Raw genomic sequence first — 11,247 nt, forward strand, 5'->3', positions numbered from 1 at the left:
GTTCTGGCAGTCAGCAGCCTCAGGTTTTTGCTGGCCCAGGGGCTGCATCAGGACCACAGTCTGTGGTAACCAACAGTGAAACACCACCAAAATGTCTTACTTCATGTCGATTTTATTCACACTCCCAGCCTTCACAGCACCCTTGTGGGCTTAATGCCACCATTTCATTACGGGTAGTTTGTTTCTCTTTCAACCCCCCTGCCTCACAGTTTCATTCAGACCTCGTGTTCTCACAGATGAGCAGCAGTGAGACCGCTCCCTGTCTACCTTTTCTACACCATTAAAGTTATGTAGCCCTATGTCCATCCTGGCAGCTCTTTTCCAAGCCAAAGATCCCTTCTTTAAATCCAGGTATTGCTCATGAACCCATGAGTACCTGAATGCATCTGTACTCCAGGTATCAAGTGCGGTAGAGAGAGGACCATTAACAATCCTGAACGAACACCATGAGGAAAGAAGGGTGTCAAACATTCTCACCAGTCACAGGACATGCATGAGTGCCAAGACGTGAAGCGGGCACTTCATGTTCTTGCTGTGCTACTGCTAAGACCTAACACAAGTGGTTTGTCATGCACTAGTAAAATGCAATGGTGACAGGCCACCTTGTGGCCACTGGGTTTCCTCATGGCCACCTCGCTGCTTTTTATTGCCTCACTGAATGGTTTTTTTTTACATCCAGAAGCCCCGGGCACTTTACCATAGCTGATAACTTTCTTCTACAATCTGAAGGAACTGAAGTTTCCCTGAAAGCAAAGCTGGAGCCCAGATATATGGATACTCATTTTCTCATTTCTGTCCATAGGCACTTGTGACAAACCCTATTTTATCTTCTTTCTCCAAAAAAAGCCAAAGAGAGCCCCATTTATTTTACATTATTGTAAATAGAGGGTTTATTAGGATGTGGTCAAAATACCTGGCTACTCTCTCACTTGCTAGGGATAGAAAAAACATGTCCCATTCACTGTCCTGACTGTATGTCAACACTTCTGCACACAAGACCAACATTAATTACATACTAGCAAAACTCAGAAAGAAATATGACTTTCACAGGTTTTTCACTGCAGAGCACCGTTCTTCCTTAGATGTGAGTTACCGGGCTCAGGCTACCCTGTCCTAACCCTGCATTGGTTGATAAGCAGTGCAGTCATGGCTCAGGACATCACAAAATTATCATGTCAAAGAGCATTTAAAAACAAATACATCAGGAGCCGCAGATTATTGTGTTATATCGTCATCTTAGAGAACAACGCTAAAATTACCACTGCAGTCATGAACACTGAGAGCATAAGTCATGGGCAGAGATGGTGCAAATCATAGAATTATAGAATCATAGAATGTTTTGGGTTGGAAGGGACCCCTAGAGGTCACCCAGTCCAACCCCCCTGCTAAAGCAGGCTCACCTAGAGCATGCTACACAGGACTTCATCCAGGCGGGCTTTGAATATCTCCAGAGAAGGAGACTCCACAACCTCCCTGGGCAGCCTGTTCCAGTGCTCTGCCACCCTCAGAGTGAAGAAGTTCTTCCTCATATTCAACTGAAACCTCTTATGTTTCAGTTTGCATCCATTGCCCCTAGTCCTGTCGCTGGACACCACTGCAAACAGACTGCTTCCGTCCTCTTGACTTCCGCCCTTAAGATATTTGTATGTGTTGATAAGGTCCCCTCTCAGTCTTCTCTTCTTCAGGCTGAACAAGCCCAACTCTCACAGCCTTTCCTCGTAGGGGAGATGCTCCAGTCCCTTTATCATCCAAGACCAACCTGGTCTTGAATATTCCCATGGATGGGGCCTCCATCACCTCTCTGGGCAACCTGTTCCAGGGTTTCACCACCCTCATTGTAAAGAATTTCTTCCTTAGATCCAGTCTAAACCTACCCTAGTTTAGTTTAAAACCATCCCCCCTTGTCCTGTCACAGCTGGCCCTACTAAAAAGATTGTCCCCATCTTTCCTATGGGCTCCCTTTAAGCCCTGACCGGCCGCACTCAGCTCTGCCTGCAGCCTTCTCTTCTCCAGGCTGAACACCCCCAACTCTTTCAGCCTGAAACCATGCTTGAAACCAAGCCATTGCTGGGCTTGGGAACATGAGCTGAGCATATCAGGCTGGTGGAGCTAAAGTCATGTCACCAGAAAAACGCACGGAAGAAAAACCATTGCCTCCCAATTGCAAGAGATGACGCTATAGCCTTGTAGCCCAGTAAACACAGTACTGTCGTTGCCAGAAACAGGCCACACTCTTTTAATTAAGTTTGAAAGTCCTCAGGGCTGAGGCTTGTTGGGCTTGCTTTATCTGAACTTGTCTTGACCTGCCTTCAGCTTTGTTTTTACTGTGCTCAGCTGTAACAGCAGTTTTCCAAATTGGCTGGGTGGCTATGCCTAATTTCATTTACTGTTGTTTATCTTTGTATCGAGCAACTGTAAGTTTACATAGACAGCCCTAACAAGTTGTTGTGTGTAGAATGAGTTATTTACGACTCTGATGTAATGATGGGGTGTAAAGAAATACAGAGCTGGTACGGCTGCAGAGACCTGGAGAGGTGGGGCTGCAGGACATGGCACAGAGGAGTTCAGGCGTGGGGTGATACGAGATTGGGCACTGGCTTGGCATCAGAGACCCTTTGGCTATAAACAACTCACCAACAGTCAGTTAAAGAAATGGAGACCCAGAGGTGGACAAAACTGGTTTTATGGATAACTAAGAGAACAAAGAGCAAACCAATACACCATACATGGTAAAATCAGATGTGAATTTGGACCTGCATCCTCTACCCAAGAAAGAAAGAGCACGGTGTAAAAGCATTTCAGCGAATATAATCAAAATGATAAAATCCCAGTGGATTCTCATTTGAGGAAGAAGAATCCATTTCCACCATCATACTCCTCCCAATGGAGGACTCAGGATGCAGGTACCTCCCTGAAAGGTGGAAGGCAGCAGCGTTAGTGGAAGAGTGAACACCAGGAAAATGGGTAGAAACTTATAAGTACGTGTATAACAATTTTAACTGTATTGTTATTGAAACTTGTTCTGTATTATGAATGATTATTTCTTTTCTCTTTCTATGTCTGTAAGAAATTGATCTTCAGTAATCATAATTCTTTGATTAGACTGTTAAGATTTCATGCAATTCTTGGCTTTACATAGAAGATGTGTTTCCTTTCTGCTCATAACAAGATTTCAAATGTAACAAAAACATGGAGATTCCCAACTGGGTATGGACAGATGCTTGAGTAGGCCTTATTTCAAGGGATGCTTAATTGGCTGTGGTGCACAACAATATCTCCATGGGAGACGGTCAGTCTAGCTCCTGACACTGAAGGCATCCTCGTGGTATCCGAGAAACTCAGAGTCAGAGAACACGTTATCCTGGGGAGAAGTGGTTTTGAAAATTAATGGAGTGTTGTGGGTAGACATCTGAAGAAGAGCTCTGAGGGAGACACCAAACCCCTTTGGATTATTGCTGTAAGTGTTTTCAGTGGAACATAACACCGCAAGGCCGAGAAGGTTATGTCACCTCTTTGCTCTGGACCAGTGGGGCTTCTTGTGGCTGGACATGGGGGAGAGGAGTAATGAGCAGCACTTTTCTCCTCCTTTCTTTTGTGCCATTCCACTGTTTGAAAATGCTCATACATTGAGTTTGAGGATGAGCAGTGCAAGTCCTTCCATAAGGAAAGGAAATCTGGTGACATGGGCCTCTTCTCTTACCAATGGCTTGGATGGATTCTCTCTAAGGGGAAATATTTTTTGTAGAGAGTAGTGTAACTGAGAATGGGGCAGAATTATGGTGTAGACATCACCATCCCATGGCTCCCTTGAGAATCAGCAGAAAGACAGAGAATCACAGTTCATTTGATCGGGGCACAATTAATTTGGCATGCTGTTAACATCTGTTCTAGGATGAAGTAGACCGGAATTGGCCATTTCTTTGTGGTGGCTGTTCAAGGAGCTTGAATGGGTAGTTCTGGTGGAGCCTTCCAAGTTAAAAAAGTCCAAGGTTTGGTGAGATGGGACCTATCTTCAGTGTCTTTTCATGTTCATACCCAGCTTTGCATCACAACAAGCCAGAACAAGGAGCATACACTGGGAAAGAAAGTAAACTGTGACCATGCAGCAGTCCTTGGTGGAGATTTCTTCAGCTACGCCAAAGCCACAGAGGCAGGCATGTAGCAAATTGGGCTGAGCACACAAGGTGACACCTGGGAGAAAATCAGAAAGTCCCAACACCCTGACTGTCCTGTGATTTCATTAGAGGTGAAGCAGTGAGAATTATTCATACGGCTGCGTGCTTCAGCCCTCCCTTTTACAATGCACGTGAACCAAGGAGATTTTTGGAGATCCCCACCCACTAAAAAGCATTAGACACCACTGATTGCAGCCACTTCTCAGTACTTGCGCTCCGTGACTCTAGCTCGTGTGCCTTGTGTAACTGTCACTGCTTTGACAAGCCACATGCGGGGGAGGCTAATCTTCCCCTCCTTCATTGGCCACGGATGCTTCACCCCTTTGATCTCTGGCCAGTTTGTCAGCCTGTTTCCCACATTTCAGCCATTATGGCAGGGATCACAGCTCCTGGATGACATCTACTCTGAAAAGCAGAAAATCTATATGGGTGAGGCACTGTGCTTTGTAGTTCCACCCCCAGATCAAAACAGAGCTCTTAAACCATGGGGCAATGCCCTCTGGTTAAACACAAACCTGAACCTCTCTTGCAAGGAGCAAGTAGCATGGCATGGAAAATTAGTAGATAGCTCTGTCCCCACTGACCTGGTGTATACCATCTATAGGATAGATGGGGACAATCTTTTTAGTAGGGACAGCTGTGACAGGACAAGGGGAAATGGTTTTAAACTCATCCATGGGAACATTCAAGACCAGGTTGGATGGGGCTGTGAGCAACCTGATCTGGTTAAAGGTGTCCCTGCTCCCTGCATGGGGGTTGGACTAGATGACCTCTAGGGGTCCCTTCCAACCCAAAACATTCTGTGATTCTAGGAAAAGCTGTCTGCACCTAGGCTGCTTCTGGAAATGACATCTCTGCATATTTATTCCCCCCCCAACAGTCACAAGAGGTCTTTTTTTGTTCATTTTTGCTCAATTGTAATTCCTCCCTCATCCAGTTCACCTCCATCCCCATCTATTTTTTCTGGTCCTCCTCACTCCTGGGGGCTGTTTGAGGCTTATGCTCTCCCTGAAGGTTTGCCTGCATTTGTTTAGGAATGAGCTTTTTTCTCATTTATGGCCTCTTCTACGGTCTCCTAATGTCTTGGGTCTGTTGCCTCTTACCCTATCACGATGCATCTTCAAGAAGAGCCTGGCTCAGTCTTCTCCGTACTTTCCCATTGGGTCACTGTAGACATCAATAAGAGCTTCCCTTCCCCTTCTCTTCTCCAGGGTGAAGAAAACCAGTCCTTCAGCCTCTCCTCATACCTCCTGGACCCCAGCCCCCCGAAAACCTCTTCTGGAGTTGCTCTGGTTTCTCAACATCTTTCTAGTACTGCTGTATTAGGGAATATTTATTCTGATTTTACTAGTATCTCAGCTCCTCAACCAGAAAGCTAAATGACATTTTTCCTTCTCATTTGCTTTTCTCTCCTTTAAGTTGGGAGAGTGTCCTGGTTCCAGCCGGGATAGAGTTAATTTTCCTTCTAGTAACTGGCATAGTGCTGTGTTTTGGATTTAACATGAGAATAATGTGATAACACACTGATGTTTTAGTTGTTGCTAAGCAGGGCTTATGCTAAGTCAAGGGTGGTAAGTGGCTCTGCCACCTGTTTTTCCTTGGTTTTGTTCCTCTCTCTTTTGTGGTTTTCCTTTTCATTACATTAATTATTATTGTTACTATTATTATTATTATTATTATTATTATTATTATTATTATTATTATTATTATTCCTATTATTAAAATGTTCTTACCTTAACGCACGAGTTTTCTTACTTTTGCCCTTCCATTTCTTTCCCCTATCCCACCGGGGGGGGAGAGTGAGTGAGCGGCTGGGTGGTGCTTGGTTGCTGACTGGGGTTCAACCATGACGGAGAGTACGTGGACATGCACCACGTGGTCTTCTCCCCATCACAGCATCCGTCCCTGCCATCCAGAACTGCCTACTTTGTGTTACACATGACCATGGGATTAGCAGCATTTCTAGAGTTGCCATGAAACCTGTCAGCAACACCACCACCCATGAGGGCTGGTAGTGCAGCCAACATGCCTTTTGATCTGCCAAAGCACTTGGTGCTTGAACTGGGACAGTAACATTGTCAGGGCAGGTATGTAATACCAGGTACTTTGCAGTGGTGAGGTATTGTCACCCAAAATGTGACAACAGTAACAGCAGCCTGTCTGCTTACACACTGCTGCTTCATGAGTCCATCCGTACCTTCCTGCACAATAGCTTGTAGCTTGAGATGAGCAGGAAGATGAGTTTTGTTTCATGTAACTCCCAATTAGACCCAATTTTTTTCCATTCCCCAGAAGATTCTGAACTTCCCAATATTTGGGGTAATGTTTTACTTAGTAATTCCTAGAATTATGTTTGGACTTTGATTGATATTTTTGAATAGAAGAGTGGAAGGTTTCCAACCTTGCCCACGCTAGTGAAAAATCAAAATGACTAATTTTGTTTAGAAAAGTTTTGCGAGTAAAATACCTGGGAATTTTTAATTCTGGAAATTATAAAGAACAGCTTAGCATACTTCATATCTGAGTTCACAGATCTATCTAAACACGGAGCTTCTTTGCCAACCCTTTGCAACAGTGGCAGAAGTGGAAAGTGGGCTGTTTATTTTAAAAATGAAAAAAAGTCTATGTAAAATATCCCAGAAAATGTTTTGAAATGCTGGGAGAGGGCAATGGTTCGTGTTATAGGTTCAAGGCAAGGGGAACTTCAGGAAGAGGTGGATAAGTTGACCTGTCCGAAAGCCATCTGAGGAAATCAGGCAGGACTTTTCTTGGTCAGTGGAGAGAGGCTAGCTTTGTAGTAAACATCCATCCCACCCTTCCCAACACTTGTATGGGACTGGCATGAGTTGCTACCTCATTTTTTGTTAATGTGAACATCTCCCAAAGTGACCTGCATTCTCCTAGCTCAGCTCAGCAATGAATTTTTGTAGGTAAAGCTGGCTGTAGCTCGTTGCTTCAGGTACCAGCCCGAGGGCCCTTCCCCTGGGCCTTGGAGCTATCTAAGACAGGTTTCCCCAGAGGGCAGCAGGTATCAGCCAGGACTCTCGATAATCACAGCATCACTATACGCAGAGCTAAGCTACCTACAACATATTTCTCTGAATATATTGTGTTTTCTCCCTTTCCCCGGTGGCATAGCAAAGGGAGTGCATTGGCTGGGCACGTGAACGCTCTCCTTGGAAGCCCTCCAGGTAAAATCCAGCTTTCTGACTGCATGATATAGCACAGACAAGGAAACTGGGAGGCAGCAGACACCCCTGCCAGAAAGCTCCAGGTTTGAGACCTGGCACGGCTGCTCCTGAAAGGCACGAGAAGCCTGAACCTGTGCTGTGCTTCCAGTCCTCAGAGAGTAGTTTGAATCCATTGTGTTTGCTAATTCCTTCTTAGAGGAGGCATTTCAGGAGGCCAAGGAATTTGTGACCTCCTGTTGAGATTGCAGAGCCATTCCGTAATACCCGTAAGAGGAGGCATGGAAGTTTCCTTTTATGCCCCCTGCATAAACACGCACTTTGCTGCTGCTGACAGCGTGAAGTTTAAGCCATGCTGGTTCTGTCCCCTCTGGAAGAGCATCACTCTAATTCTCTACTGACCGCAGAGTTGCACAGCAGGACCTCATCTCATTTACTGCTTATTTATTATTTACAGCTGTTCTAATTTGCTGTGTTTCTCCAGGCACCTTTCTGATTGAGCCCGGAGAGGCCCACCTTCAGCAATGCAGGTCTACATTACCCTCCTGGGAAAAAAACCCCAAAAAAACCCCCCCTAGATAGCTGTACTGAGAGCAGTTTGCAACGAGCCCGGAGAGGCCCACCTTCAGCAACGCAGCTCTACATTACCCTCCTGGGAAAAAACCCCCAAAAAAACCCCCTAGATAGCTGTACTGAGAGCAGTTTGCAAGCAGCATTTTGTGTGGGCGCAGTCAGAGAAGCAGTTATGTACACTTGTAAAATCCAGGAAGCTCTTTTGAAAACTTATTTTTAAAACAAATCTAGATGACTTACTTCAATCAGAGAAGAATACCCATGGTTATATAACAAGAAGATTATCTTTCACTTAATGGCTATGTAAATATGACTCATGCCCTTAAGGGTAAGGTTGTGTCATCAGTCAGTGGTTATGCACTTGCAAATCTGGGCTCCCTATGGCACCTTTACCTTCCCTTTGCACACAAACTGGGAAGCACTTGGGGACAGCCCAGCCACTGCTGCGTAGTCCTCTGAAGAGGGAGAGCAGGGACTGTTGCTGGAGTAATTAGTCATTTAGAAGTGCTCACAAACCACACAGAGCCTTTGCTTTTCATTTCTGCAAAGGGCTTTTGTTCAGTATCACATGCAAGGATGTGCAGGCTTATAGCACGGCTTCTCTGACTATAAAATGGGACGAATATTTATCAGCCAGCTTTGATGCTGAAGTCCTTGTGTCTAAATTCAGACTCTGAGCTCCTCAGAGGGAAAGCTGCTATAGAGCTTCAAAGCCTTGTTTCTATGATTTGTTAGCTCAGCAATGAGTCCTTACCAGTGCTCCCATTTGATTTATATCCAGGGAGTGCAGGACACTTTCCAGATGCAAAGGTACTAGTTTTCCTGAGAGAAGGATCTCACGGAAAGCCTGAAGCTTGGCTGGAAATGTTGCAGTCTTCATCCCCCAAAATCAAGGTCTGAATGCCCAGCACATCCTTGTCCTAGTTATCCAACTGAATTAGAATATGCAGCTATTTATAATGGAAACCTACATCTCAGTACCAAAAATAGAGGGGAATAAAACCTCGTGAGGAATTAAAAAAACATTAGAAATAACAGTGCTGCATTTCAAGAGCTGCAGGTATGCCGTGGACCTGGTTTGCTTTAAAAGCCATTTACTTTGGTAGTGGCTAACTCCACTGCATCTTTCCAGACCTATACTCATGGCAGGATTTGGCCCGGGACTTGGGTAGGTATTGAATTTCAAGGAGAGAAGCGATGCTATGAAATGAGGAAGAGGAAAAATTTAGCCCTATGCCTCCTCCTGTGAGCAGGAAAAAGATGATGCCCGCTCTGTGCTGGACCAGCCTGGGCTGCAGAGAGGGTTACTGCAGCCTGTGCAGCAACTTAGAATCATAGAATCATAGAATCGTTTAGGTTGGAAAAGACCTTTAAGAACATCAAGTCCAACCATTACCCTAACCCTGCCATCCCACCACTAAACCCTGTCCCTGAGCACCTCATCTAACTGTCTTTTAAATACCTCCAGGGATGGGGATCCACCAATCCCTGTGGCATAGTCAGTACCTTGGGACTGGGTGCACCAGGACATGGCAGAGACATTTCCCAGGGCTCTTTCTACCTGAGTGCTGGGGCTGGGAGGAGGTGACGATGTCACTCCTTCTCCCCAAAAACAAAGCACGAGGATCTTGGAGACAATCAGCTGTAAATTTCTAGGGGGTTGTAGGTTCTCCTTAATAAAACAATCATGTTGTTACATGTTATTTCAAGGTTTGCATGATTGCAGGATACCATAAATCCCATTAACTCTCCCTTGGCCTCCAGGGCTGTCAAGATCATGCTGAAGTAAACAAGTGAGATTATTGAGCAATTAGGGAGTAACAATAACGTAGCGCATCCACCCATGCGTAGAGTCCCACATGCGTGTGCTCCTGCTGCTCTGGCATTTCAAAAACACACAGCCACCCCACATAGCTCCTAGCCCAAACACCCCTGGCACCATGGTTTGGAGGTTGGAAGATGGCTGTGCCCTCTGCGGGATGGATCCCATCACCCTGGCTCAGGTCTCTCTGACTTCTCAGCTTGAAGAGAGCATCCTTGTCCTCCCCTGAGCACTTCAGGGTGGGGACCTGGCTCCCTGCTCATGGGGTGGAGGCTGGTTGAGCTCTACAGGTCGGTGGGCTGCGTGGAAACTTCCACAGGGCCAGGGGTAGTGGAGAAAAGAGAGAGTCTGAATAAAAGACCTGGATAAAATAAATAAGAGGAGCTCAACACCTCAGCTCAGACTTGACATTAGAAAGCATTGCTTTACTGAGACGGTGGTCTAACACTGGAACAGGCTTCCTAGAGAGGGGGTCAATGCCCCATGCCTGGCAGTGTTTAAGAGACATTTGGACAATGCCCTTAATAATATGATTTAAAATTTGATAAGGCCTGAAGTCGTCAGGCAGGTGGGCTAGGTGATCGTTGTAGGTCCCTTCCAACTGAAATAATTCTATTCTATTCTATTCTAGTCTATTCTTTCTATTCTATTCTATCCTATTCTACTCTACTCTACTCTACTCTATTCTACCCAACCATGCTACCCCAGAGATGTTTCCAGAAAAAAAAAAGAAAAATCAAAGCATGAAGATTCATTTACACTTTGCTGCTATTTATCTTGTGACACAGCACTTCCTGTAGGGGTTAGGCACACCTGTGTGACCAAATGATTGTCTTACTATCAGAAAGTTAGTGCTTGACTGCAAAAACTTGATCTACCTTTCCCACAGACCTCATGTCTTGTTGAAGCAGCAGCCTCTCAGCAATTGCGTTTTATTACACGTGAAAAAAACGTTGCGTGTCTGCCAACCTTTTTCTAAGGAGTTTGAGAGCATTTTGTTGAGGGACCCTGAAAGCTGAAGCTCAGCCCTCTGCATGCATCCTCTCACTGCCCATGGAGGGGAGGTGTTGTGTGCGCATGTGTGCTCTGATTAAGTGACAGAAATACCTGCTCATCCCCATTTTTCATTTGATGAAAACCACTTGCTTTCCCTGCCCCATTCAGGAGAACCAGCACAACAAGAAGACTCCAGTGAGACTCTGATCTGTGTTTTTACATTGGATAAGGATTCATGAACTGCCTCCATAAAGGGGTAATATCGTAGCTCAGAAACTGCCTGAATAAACACCTCTCAGCTCCGTTATCCAACCCAAGTGTGCCCCAGGAGACCACTGAAATGACAGATCCTCTAAGGATCCTTTCTGTGATGGCCTTCTAGCTCATGAGATCTTGCACATACCATGGACTGCCCAAGGTAATCATGGCTTGAAGATGATACAGTCACAAATAATGAAAATTATAGTGCTTGGAGAGCTGATCTTCCAGGATC

Source organism: Egretta garzetta, unplaced genomic scaffold (assembly GCF_000687185.1).
Source record: "Egretta garzetta isolate BGI_Z169 unplaced genomic scaffold, ASM68718v1 scaffold495, whole genome shotgun sequence".
Classification (NCBI taxonomy): Eukaryota; Metazoa; Chordata; class Aves; order Pelecaniformes; family Ardeidae; genus Egretta; species Egretta garzetta.